Source organism: Stenella coeruleoalba (genome assembly GCF_951394435.1).
Source record: "Stenella coeruleoalba genome assembly, chromosome: 7".
NCBI classification, from domain to species: domain Eukaryota; kingdom Metazoa; phylum Chordata; class Mammalia; order Artiodactyla; family Delphinidae; genus Stenella; species Stenella coeruleoalba.
In genome coordinates, this window is record NC_137153.1 from 14103331 (window position 1) to 14116187 (window position 12857).

At 42.2% G+C, this 12857-nt stretch overlaps 1 long non-coding RNA gene across 2 annotated transcripts in view; it reads left to right on the forward strand.

Annotated features, from left to right (window-relative positions):
* Positions 1 to 12851, forward strand: part of LOC307188528 — a 60470-nt gene extending 47619 nt beyond the window's left edge. For both annotated transcript variants that reach the window (XR_013828967.1, XR_013828968.1), the window contains exon 6: positions 9654 to 12851. This is a non-coding gene — a long non-coding RNA (uncharacterized lncRNA). The remainder of the gene's footprint in view (positions 1 to 9653) is intronic.
* The last annotated feature ends 6 nt before the right edge of the window (positions 12852 to 12857 follow it).

The following is a 12857-nucleotide window of genomic DNA, read 5'->3' on the forward strand; positions in this document are numbered from 1 at the left end:
GTTGTCCATTTTATTTGCATATAGTTGCTTGTGGTAATCTCTCCTAATTTTTTTGTATTTCTGCAGTGTCAGTAGTTACTTCTCCTTTTTCATTTCTAATTCTATTGATTTGAGTCTTCTCCCTTTTTTTCTTGATGAGTCTGGCTAATGGTTTATCAATTTTGTTTACCTTCCCAAAGAACCAGCTTTTAGTTTTATTGATCTTTGCTATCGTTTCCTTCATTTCTTTTTCATTTATTTCTGATCTGATTTCTTTTCTTCTGCTAACTTTGGGGGTTTTTTGTTCTTCTTTCTCTAATTGCTTTAGGTGCAAGGTTAGGTTGTTTATTCGAGATGTTTCCTGTTTCTTAGGGTAGGATTGTATTGCTATAAACTTCCCTCTTAGAACTGCTTTTGCTGCATCCCATAGATTTTGGGTCGTCGTGTCTCCATTGTCATTTGTTTCTAGGTATTTTTTAATTTCCTCTTTGTTTTCTTCAGTGATCACTTTGTTATTAAGTAGTATATTGTTTAGCCTCCATGTGTTTGTATTTTTTACAGATCTTTTCCTGTAATTGATATCTAATCTCATAGCGTTGTGGTCGGAAAACATACTTGAAACAATTTCAGTTTTCTTATATTTACCAAGGCTTGATTTGTGACCCAAGATATGATCTATCCTGGAGAATGTTCCATGAGCACCAGAGAAAAATGTGTATTCTGTTGTTTTTGGATGGAATGTCCTATAAATATCAATTAAGTGCATCTTGTTTAATGTATCATTTAAAGCTTGTGTTTCCTTATTTATTTTCATGTTGGATGATCTGTCCATTGGTGAAAGTGGGGTGTTAAAGTCCCCTACTATGAATGTGTTACTGTCGATTTCCCCTTTTATGGCTGTTAGTATTTGCCTTATGTATTGAGGTGCTCCTATGTTGGGTGCATAAATATTTACAATTGTTATATCTTCTTCTTGGATCGATCCCTTGATCATTATGTAGTGTCTTCTTTGTCTATTCTAATAGTCTTTATTTTAAAGTCTATTTTGTCTGATATGAGAATTGCTACTCCAGCTTTCTTTTGGTTTCAATTTGCATGAAATATCTTTTTCCATCCCCTTACTTTCAGTCTGTATGTGTCTCTAGGTGTGAAGTGGGTCTCTTGTAGATAGCAAATATATGGGTCATGTTTTTGTATCCATTCAGCCAATCTGTGTCTTTTGGTGGGAGCGTTTAATCCATTTACATTTAAGGTAATTATCGTTATGTATGTTCCTATTCCCATTTTCTTAATTGTTTTGGGTTCGTTGTTGTAGGTCTTTTCCTTCTCTTGTGCTTCTTGCCTAGAGAAGTTCCTTTAGTATTTGTTGTAAAGCTGGAGAAGTTCCTTTAGCATTTGTTTTAAAACTGGTTTGGTGGTGCTGAACTCTCTCAGGTTTTGCTTGTCTGTAAAGGTTTTAATTTCTCCATCAAATCTGAATGAGATCCTTGCTGGGTAGAGTAATCTTGGTTGCAGGTTTTTCTCCTTCATCACTTTAAATATGTCCTGCCAGTCCCTTCTGGCTTGCAGAGTTTCTGCCAAAAGATCAGCTGTTAACCTTATGGGGATTTCCTTGTGTGTTATTTGTTGTTTTTCCCTTGCTGCTTTTAATATGTTTTCTTTGTATTTAATTTTTGACAGTTTGATTAATATGTGTCTTGGCGTATTTCTCCTTGGATTTACCCTGTATGGGACTCTCTGTGCTTCCTGGACTTGATTAACTATTTCCTTTCCCATATTAGGGAAGTTTTCAACTATAATCTCTTCAAATATTTTCTCAGTCCCTTTCTTTTTCTCTTCTTCTTCTGGAACCCCTATAATTCGAATGTTGGTGCGTTCGATGTTGTCCCAGAGGTCTCTGAGACTGTCCTCAGTTCTTTTCATTCTTTTTTCTTTATTCTGCTCTGCAGTAGTTATTTCCACTATTTTATCTTCCAGGTCACTTATCCGTTCTTCTGCCTCAGTTATTCTGCTATTGATCCCATCTAGAGTATTTTTCATTTCATTTATTGTGTTGCTCATCGTTGTTTGTTTCATCTTCAGTTCTTCTAGGTCCTTGTTAAATGTTTCTTGCATTTTGTCCATTCTGTTTCCAAGATTTTGGATCATCTTTACTATCATTATTCTGAATTCTTTTTCAGGTAGACTGCCTATTTCCTCTTCATTTCTTAGGTCTGGTGGGTTTTTATCTTGCTCTTTCATCTGCTGTGTGTTTTTCTGTCTTCTCATTTTGCTTATCTTACTGTGTTTGGGGTCTCCTTTTTGCAGGCTGCAGGCTCGTAGTTCCCGTTGTTTTTGGTGTCTGTCCCCGGTGGCTAAGGTTGGTTCAGAGGGTTGTGTAAGCTTCCTTTTGGAGGGGACTAGTGCCTGTGTTCTGGTGGATGAGGCTGGATCTTGTGTTTCTGGTGGGCAGGTCCACGTCTGGTGGTGTGTTTTGGGGTGTCCTTGGACTTATTATGATTTTAGGCAGCCTCTCTGCTAATGGGTGGGGTTGTGTTCCTGTCTTGCTAGTTGTTTGGCATAGGATGTCCAGCACTGTAGTTTGCTGGTCGTTGAGTGAAGCTGGGTGCTGGTGTTGAGATGGAGATCTCTGGAAGATTTTCGCCATTTGATATCATGTGGAGCTGGGAGGTCCTTTGTGGACCAGTGTCCTGAAGTTGGCTCTCCCACCTCAGAGGCACAGCACTGACTCCTGGCCGCAGCACCAAGAGCCTTTCATCCACATGGCTCAGAATAAAAGGGAGAAAAAGTAGAAAGAAACAATTAGAAGAAAGCAAGCAACCAAGCAAGAAAGAAAGGGGAAGGAAGGAAGGAAGGAGGGAGGGAGGGAGGGAGGAAGGAAGGAGGGAAGGAAGGAAAAAAAGAAAGAAAGAAGATAAAGTAAAATAAAGTAACAAAATATAATAAAATTATTAAAATAAAAAAATAATTATAAAGAAAAAAATTAAAAAAAAAAACAAAAAAATGGATGGATAGAACCCTAGGACAAATAGTGGAAGCAAAGCTATACAGTATAAATATTGCTCTCAAAGTCCACCTCCTCAATTTAGGATGATTCGTTGTCCATTCATGTATTCCACAGACATAAAGTTGATTGTGGAGCTTTAATCCGCTGCTTCTGAGTCTGCTGGGAGAGATTTCCCTTTCTCTTCTTTGTTCTCACAGCTCCTAGGGGCTCAGCTTTGGATTGGGCCCTGCCTCTGCGTGTAGGTAGCTGGAGGGTGTCTGTTCTTTGCTCAGACAGGACGGGGTTAAAGGAGCCGCTGATTCGGGGGCTCTGGCTCACTCAGGCCGGGGGGAGCAAGGGGCACGGAGTGTGGGGCGAGCCTGCGGCAGCAGAGGCTGGCATGACGTTGCGCCAGCCTGAGGCGCACCGTGCGTTCTCCTGGCGAAGTTGTCCCTGCATCCTGGGACCCTGGCAGTGGCGGGCTGGACAGGCTCCCTGGAAGGGGTGTGTGGAGAGTGACCTGTGCTCGCACACAGGCTTCTTGGTGGTGGCAGCAGCAGCCTTAGCGTCTCATGCCCGTCTCTGGGGTCCGCGCTTTTAGCCGTGGCTCGCGCCCGTCTCTGGAGCTCCTTGAAGCGGCGCTGTTAATCCCCTCTCCTTGCGCACCAGGAAACAAAGAGGGAAGAAAATGTCTCTTACCTCTTTGGCAGGTCCAAACTTTTCCCTGGACACCCTCCCAGCTAGCTGTGGCGCACTAACCCCCTGCAGGCTGTGTTCACGCCGCCAACCCCAGTCCTCTCCCTGGGATCCGACCGAAGCCGGAGCCTCAGCTCCCAGCCCCGCCCGGCTTGGCGGGTGAGCAGACAAGCCTCTTGGACTGGTGAGTGCTGGTCGGCCCTGATCATCTGTGCGGGAATCTCTCCGCTTTGCCTACCACACCCCTGTTGCTGCGCTGTCCTCCGCGGCTCCAAAGCTTCCCCCTCCGCCACCCACAGTCTCCACCCGCGAAGGGGCTTCTAGTGTGTGGAAACCTTTCCTCCTTCATGGCTCCCTCCCACTGGTGCAGGTCCCGTCCCTATCCTTTTGTCTCTATATATTCTTTTTTCTTTTGCCCTACCCAGGTACGTGGGGGGTTTCTTGCTTTTGGGAGGTCTGAGGTCTTCTGCCAGCGTTCAGTAGGTGTTCTGTAGGAGTTGTTCCACGTATAGATGTATTTCTGGTGTATCTGTGGGGAGGAAGGTGATCTCCATGTCTTACTCTTCCGCCATCTTCTACTTTTAGTTTTTTAAGGAACCTGCATACTGTTCTCCGTAGTGGCTGCACCAATTTACATTCCCACCGACAGTGTAAGGGGGTTCCCTTTTCTCCATACCCTCTCCAGCATTTGTTATTTGTAGACTTTTAATGATGGCCATTCCGACTGGTGTGAGGTGGTAGCTCATTGTAGTTTTGATTTGCATTTCTCTAATTATTGGTGATGTTGAGCTTCTTTGGAGAAATGTCTATTTAAGTCTCCTGCCCATTTTTCTATTTGGTTGGGGTTTTTTAATTTGTTGAGTTGTTCTTTCTTATTTTTAAAGTAAGTGTTTATGGCTATAACTTTCCCAATTAGCAACACTTACATTTCATCCCATAAGTTTTGGCATGTTGTGTTTTTGTTTTCATTAGTCTGTAAGTATTTTCTAATTTTTTTGGTATTTTCTTCTTTGATCCATTGGTTGTTGGAGTGTATTGTTTAATTTCCACAATTTTGTGAATTTTTTAGTTTTCCTTCTGTTGTTGATTTCTAACTTCTATGCATTGGGGTTGGAGAAGATATTTTGTATGATATCCATCTTTCAAAATCTGAGACTTCATTTGTGGCCTAACCTATATCCTGGGGGATAGCCTATGCGCACCTGAGAAGAATATGCATGCTATTGTTGTGTTTGTTAGATCTAGTTGATCTATTGTATTGTTAAGTGTCTATTTCCTTTCTTATCTTCTGTCTGTTTTTTGGGTTTTTTTTAATTTTATTTTTATTGGAGTATAGTTGACTTAAAATGTTGTGTTAGTTTCTGCTGTACAGTAAGGTGCTGTCTGGTTGTTTTATCCATTATTGTGATAATGGATCACAAAGCCTCCAGCTATTATTGTAAAATTGTTTTATTTCTCCCTTCAATTCTGTCAGTTTTAATTTCATATATTTTGATGCACAAATGTTTATAATTGTTTTATCTTCTTGCTTTATTGAAACTTTTATTAATATGCAGTGTATTTCTTTGTTATAAACTTTTTCAATTTTACGTATTTTGTCAGATATTTTTATATCCACCCATGCTCTCTTTTGGTTGCTATTTACATGGAGTAACTTTTTCCATCCTTTGTTTTCCCTCTATTTGTGTCTTTGGATCGAAAGTGGGTCTCGTAGATATAGTTGTATCATGTGTTTTTATCAATTTTGCCAATCTCTGTCTTTTGATTGAAGAGTTTAAACTATTTACACTTAAAGCAATTACTGATAAGGAGAGATTTACTTCTGTGATTTTGCTATTTGTTTCCTAAATGCCTTGTAGCTTTTTTATTGCTCATTTCCTGTGTTAGTCTTTTGTGTTCAGTTGATTTTTTATAGTGAGATGTTTAAATTCCTTTCTCATTTCCTTTTGTGTATATTCTATAGCTGTTTTCTTTGTGGTTACCACAAGGATTACGTTTAACATCCTAAAGTTATAACAGTATAGTTTGAATTTACACCAGCCTAACTTCAATAACGTACCCAAACTCTGCTCCTTTACAGCTTCATCCCCATCCCTTTCAGCTGCTGATGTCATAAAATTACATCTTTCTACATTGTGTGCCCCAAAACATAAACTAATATATTTTTAAAATTCAGTAGTCTCCTAAATCATGTAGAAAACAAAAAGTGGAGTTACAAACCATTGTTACAATAATACTAGCTTTGATAATTATCCATGTATTTACCTTTATTGAGATCTTGATTTCTCCATATAGATTTGAGTTACTGTTATGGCTTCTAGTGTCTTTTTATTTCTTGCAGGACTCTTGAGCATTTCTTGCAGGACAGGGCCACTGGTAACAAACTCTCTCGCTTTTACCTTGATGTCTTAATTTCTCCCTTACTTTCGAAGGGCAGTTTTGCTAGACATAGAATTCTTGGTTGACGGTTTCTTTTCTTTTAGCATTTTGACTATATCAGCCCACTGCCTTATGGTCTCCAATGATTCTGATGAGAAATCTGCTGATAATCCTATTGAGGATCCCTTGTATGTGATTATTTGCTTCTCTCTTGCTGGTTTCCAGATTTTCTCTTTTTCTTTGGCTTTCAGTTCATCTTACTTGGAGCTTATTGAGCCTGTTGGATAGTTTTTTCTTGATTTTTTTTTTTTGGCCACACCACACATCATGTGGGATCTTAGTTCCCTGACCAGGGATTGAACCCATGCCCCCTGCAGTGGAAGCGTGGAGTCTTAACCACTGGACTGCCAGGGAAGTCCCCTGTTGGATATTTATATTCATGTTTTTCACCAAGTTTGGGAAGTTTTCAGCCATTATTTCTTCAGATACCCTCTCTGCCGTTTTCTCTCTCTCTTCTCTTTCTGGGACTCCCACTGTGTGGTGTTGGTCTGCTTTTTGGTGCCTCAGGTCCCTTAGGTTCTGTTCACTTTTCTTCAGTCTCTTTACTTTTTTTTTTTTTTGCGGTACGCGGGCCTCTCACTGCTGTGGCCTCTTCTGTTGCGGAGCACAGGCTCCGGACGCGCAGGCTCAGCGGCCATGGCTGACAGGCCCAGCCACTCCGCGGCATGTGGGATCCTCCCGGACCGGGGCACGAACCCGTGTCCCCTGCATCGGCAGGCGGACTCTCAACCACTGCGCCACCAGGGAAGCCCAGTCTCTTTACTTTCTGTTCCTCATACTTGATCATTCCCTTTGTCCTTTCTTTAAGTTTGCTGATTCTTTCTTCTGCCTGCTCAAATCTGCATTTGAATTTCTCTAGTGAATTTTTAATTTCAGTTATTTTACTTTTCAGCTCCAGAATTTCCTTCTGACCTCTTTCCAGATTTTCTGTCTCTTTACTGATATTTTCATTTTGATCATACATTGTTTTCTTGACTTTCTCCACATGTTCCTTTAGTTCTTTGAACATTTTTATGCAGCTGTTTTAAAGTCTTTGTCTAATATTTCTTCTATTGGATCTTTTTCAGGGACAGAGTCTATTGACCTATTTTATTTCTTTGAATGGGCCATACTTCCCTGTTTCTTTGTATGCCTTGTGATATTTCTGGGTTGAAAACTGGACATTTGAATCTAATAATGTGGTAACTCTGGAAATTATATTCTCTGCCTTCTCCCAGGGTTTGCTGTTTTTTGTCACTGTTTGTTTATTTTTTTTTTTTTTTTTGATTCTATAGACTGTATCTCAGCTGAGCGTGTCTCAGGTGTAAACTTAAGGTATTCTTAGGTCTTTTCTGAGACTTTCCTTGGGCATGCCCAGTCACTTTCTAATTTTCCCCATATATGTAGTCATTTTTTAATAGTCTAGTCTTTAATATCTGACTACCAAAAGGGGAAAAAGAAAAATAAAGGGGGTTAAAAAAGGGCACTGTCCCTTAAATCTCCTGGCTGTCACTTCAGCCAGATGAGGAGGGACTTCTATTGGTGGGGGAGGGGCTACAACAATGGGCACTGCCTCTTTGTCTACCCCTCTGTGATCAGAAGCAGTCACCAGTGACCAGAGCACAGATCACTGATGTCCTTTTTGCCCATCCAGGCTCCTGCAAGCTGTGCAAAGCTGCTCCAGGAACCATGCACAGCTGCCTGCCATGGGGTTGGGGATGGGTAGCTGCTGTTGTGCTGAGAGCTGAAACTGGCCAAAATGAACAGTCCAAGTCTTCCCCTGGACATTGCAAGCCTTCAGTAAGCTGTCCAGAGTTCCATAATAGTTACATCAGACAGATTTCTGCCAGTGCAATTTTTGTCTGGGAGTGGGGGAGACAGACTCTTAGTGCTTCCTACTGCACCATCTTCCCAGAATCTGCCAAGAGTTTAAAAAACAGATTTCCTTTTTTTTTTTTTTAAGAGCAGTTTTAGGCTCACAGCAAAACTGAGTGAAAGGTACAGAGATTTCCTATACATCCCCTGTCCCCATTGTCAACAGAGAAATGCCTCTGGATTTTGTAAGTAAAATAAAATCATGTGTAAGAAAACATTTTTTTTTTTTTTTTTGCGGTACGCGGGCCTCTCACTGTTGTGGCCTTTCCCGTTGCGGAGCACAGGCTACAGACACGCAGGCTCAGCGGCCATGGCTCACGGGCCTAGCTGCTCCGCGGCATGTGGGATCTTCCCAGACCAGGGCACGAACCCGTGTCCCCTGCATCGGCAGATGGACTCTCAACCCATGCACCACCAGGGAAGCCCAAGAAAACATTTCTTGAGAAAAGGCCAAGTCTGGCCCTTTTAGGACCAAAGCTCGTGCACCAGGGATTCCTCAGTACCTATGAGGGAGAAGCCTTCATGGTTCCTTCTGGGTGTACACGTGAAGTGCAGGAGTAACAGTAATGCTGCCACCCAAAGTCATGTGTTTTCTGTCAGTGGCCCCAACATTTTCCTACTTATCCAGGAGTCGTCTTTCATAATGACTTATCCTACTTGAAGCCTCTTTATTTAAATAGTTGCCAAGTTCTAGAGATTCTGTTGCTGTAACATCTCACCCATTGCTATGCTCACTCCCACTCTTCTATTTATTTTTCTTTCCTTTGGCCACACCATGCGGCATGTGGGATCTTAGTTCCCTGACCAGGGATTGAACCCGTGCCCCCTGCATTGGGAGTGCAGAGTCCTAATCACTGGACCACCAGGGAAGTCCCCACTCTTCTATTTCAGACCCGTGTATGTGGATTCTTTCCTGTCATAAGAGTCTCCCAAACAATTCTCCCCTGTGCCAGACACTCCCATCACATGGCAACTAGATGTATCATCCTAGAGCACAGCTCCAGTTACCTCATGCTTCTGCTCAAAAACAGAGAAGCTCCCCTATTCCAAAATCAAAGCCTAGAAACTGTCTGGGGCAGTCCCCAATTTCCTGGGGTCCTTTCCCAAAGCCTGAGGTCCTAGGACTAGAGTGAGCATTTTGTTTCTGGGTGCTGTTTCCTCAAAGTGGTGCTTTCTGAGCAACTACCAGATGCAGGAGTTCTGCTTTATAACAGTCTATAAGAAGAAAATAGTAACGTTCTAGACTCTCCAACCTTCACCCCAGAAAAGCCTTTGTCCTTTTCCATTAAGTTGTTTTCTGGCGCCACCTGGTGTTAGGACTAAGCAGCAGTGGCTATAGAGAAAAAGGAAGAACCCACTATAAATGTTTTATCCCAAACTGAGGATCTTTAGCACCAGAAAGGAACCTTAGAGATCATTTAGACAGATGCCTTGTTTTATAGATCAGTAATTTATCCAGGATTTAGAGCAAGAACTGAATCCGCATTTCAGTCCCAGGCTCCTCAATTTTCCAACACATCCCCCCGACACCCTCCTACCTCAGCCCCCATACCTTCTTAAGCCTCGAAAGGAATTGGGCCAGAGTGATGATGCCACCTTTGGAGGAAGGCAACAAAAGGATATTAACTTTTATTGATCCCTTATTATAAGTCAGTTACTGTACTGAGTACATTTATAATATCTCATTTATTCTTCACAGGTAGCCTGTTCTTATTCCTGTTTCACCGACGGACAAGGTAAGGTTCAGAGAGATTGAGTGACTCATTACAGTTACGTTGTATTATTTGTTCACAATTATTCACTCCCTCCTTGCCCTTGCCATACTTCTGTGTCTGGGCCACATATACACTCACTCTCCTGCCCTCACTGACTTTGGGCGCGGCCACTTCGACTTTCTTTGGTCAATGGAACGTGAATGAACTTGATCGGTACCCCATGAGAGCAAAAGTTTTAAGTTCCGTGCTGCGATTAAATGCACTTCAGCCCTGACCTTCTCTGTGGGGACACCATAACTGAGAGGGTAGCCGTCCCTCCAGCCCTGCCCCTGGAATAGGACACATGTGGAGCAGGGAGGGCCAAGCCTGTCAGTCACAACTGACCCACAGTTAGCCTGCAGCCCATGTGAAACATGAGCAAAAAATAAATATTTGTCCTTTAAGCCAGCGTCCCCCAGCTTTTTTGGCACCAGGGACCAGTTTCGTGGAAGAAAATTTTTCCGTAGACCCAGGGCGGGGGTTGGTTTCAGGATGATTCAAGCCCATTACATTTATTGTGCACTTTATTTCTATTATTATTACATTGTACTATACAGTGAAATAATTATACATCTCACCGTAATGCAGAATCAGTGGGAGCCCTGAGCTTGTTTTCACTTGCCACTCACTGATAGGGTTTTTTTTTTTTTTTTAACTGATAGGGTTTTGATGTGAGTGTGCAAGCAATTGACTTATTATGGTCTCTGTGCGGTCAAACCTCTCTACTAATGATAATCTGTATTTGCAGCCGCTCCCCAGCGCTAGCATCACTGTCTCAGCTCCCCCTCAGATCACCAGGCATTAAAGTCTCATAAGGAGTGCGCAACCTAGATCCTCCGCATGCGCAGTTCACAGTAGGGTTCGCGCTCCTGTGAGAATCTAATGCTGCTGATCTGTCAGGAGGCGGAGCTCAGGTGGCAATGCTGCTCTCCTGCCGCTCACCAAACGCTCGCTCTCCTGCCGCTCACCTTCTGTGCGCCCGGTTCCTAACAGGCCGCCGACCAGTACCTGTCGGTGGTCCCGGGGTTGGGGACCCCTGCTTTAAACCAATGAGAATTAGGGGTTGTTTGTTGCTGCAGCAAAGCTGACCCATACAGGATTGAACACAAGTCTGATTGACTCCAAAATCTCTCTGGAAACTGTGAAAAAGAACCCTGTTCCCAGGGTGATGTCTAATTTAACGAATTTAAGAACCTATGTGTTAGGTCTTAAGTTGCTAAGGTTCTCGCCTCCTTGGAGTCTTTGCTTAATTTTACCCTTGCACTGACACTTCTCTTGAGGGTCCAATTTAATTCTGAAACCTGCTTCTCCAGCTCCACCTCCTCAGTGCTTTTGATTCCCTTTACTTTGATTTACTTTTTCTTCTTTTTAAAAGCCGTATTACCTTCCAAAATACAGTTAACTTATTTATAATGCATACAGTTTAAATGCTGCCCAGCTGAATGTTAGGAGGGAAGGGGTTTTTTTGGTCTGTTTTGTTTATTGTCATTGTCCTTCCTTAAACAGTGCCTGGCACGTAGTAGGTGCTAAAAAGTATCTGTTAAATGAATGAATGAAAATAGGAGGACACTTCCGAAATCATGGTAGCTGTTGTGTTTTACTAGCTTGGCCAGTAGAGGTCATAGATGAGTTCTTTAAATATCTTGGACCTGCAACTACTTTTATGTGTGTTTTGTGTCAGGGTCTGTCCACTGTGGATGCCTTGGGGATTAGTGTGGGTTGCCATGTGGCAATGATCAATCTGATGGTGGCATTTGGCATATATTTGGCATAAAAACTGCTGAAAGTGAAAAATTGATGATGTCTCAGATTGGTTTCTCCTCCATCTATGACCTAGTCTTGGGAGCCAAGAAAAAAAAAATGGCAAATAGGATGCAAGATGGCGCAGAAAGTGTCGGCTTTAAGGTTGTGTCTATTTATATAAGTTGCTTGTAAATAAAAGTTAAATTCAAACAGTCGAGAGGATAGTAAATGCTTATTGGCAGCTGCAAAGCTATTTGCCTAGATTAACAATGGAACCTTCCAAAAGTGTCTGTGTATGTGTGTTTACAGATACAGCCTAGTAATACTGGAACACTTCACTGACCTTTTCCTCTCCTCTATTACAACAAAAAATGGAATCACAAGCCGTGATTCTGCCTGCAGGTGGTTTATTCTCCCTGCTTCAATAGGTCATGCTAAACTTCACAGTGTGTAACTGCACGGGGGGTAGATTTAAAGGGATGATGAGACTGGATTGGAAGCAAATCATTTTCTTCAGGTTGCATATGATTGATGAGTTCAAGGATAAAAATTTAAGAAGGAAGGAGGTTTAATTTTGTTGCTTGCCTCTCACACACGAGGCACTGAGCTAAATACTTTTACAGGTTATCTCATTCACTGTGCCTGAAGTGAACAGTGTCAAAGATAGCACCTAGCACTTAGTGAAAGCTCAAAAATTACTGAATAAATGAGTGAGGGAGTCGATGACCATTAGGAAAAGGGTCTGTTTCTTTGTTTTGGGGGGTTGTTCCAGGGGGTCGATTTGTTTTATTTCCTCTGTAGAGCTAAATCCAATTGAAACGCAGAATGTGGGTACATTTGTGTTTGGTGTTTATTCATATCACGTGTCCACTTACTGGGCACTGAAAAAGGATGCCTAGAAGGTGGTTCCTGTCACGAGACACTGAAAGGTAGGCGTGGATGGCGAGCTTTGGGGAACGGGCGTTAATTTTGGTCCTGCTGTGAAGCTGACCTTTTCTTTAGAGTCTATGCGATGAAAATTGTAATCACGTAACTTCTACTGATTCTACTTGACACATGTCACGAGACAAATGTGAGATGCCCTATTTGAAAGGTTTTGTGGTGAATCAATGGGAAAGGTAGCCAATAGTGGGAGTTTAATGAAAGTATTTTGTGATGGCCCTTGGGGAGGGCCTGGGACTAAGTCACAAACTCCATCCTGCAGCACATGTTGCTCTGGCTTTGTCTCCATCAGTGGATGAACAAAACAGGACAGTAATTCCAATATCATGTACCACCTATACCTCTTCGGCCTCTATGGTTGGGGTGGATTGCCAGACTGAAGAACTTCATTATGTTTGAATATCAGAGATGATGGTTTTCTTGAGCTCTGTGTTGGTAAACAGCCAGATAACATAGTTTTATTC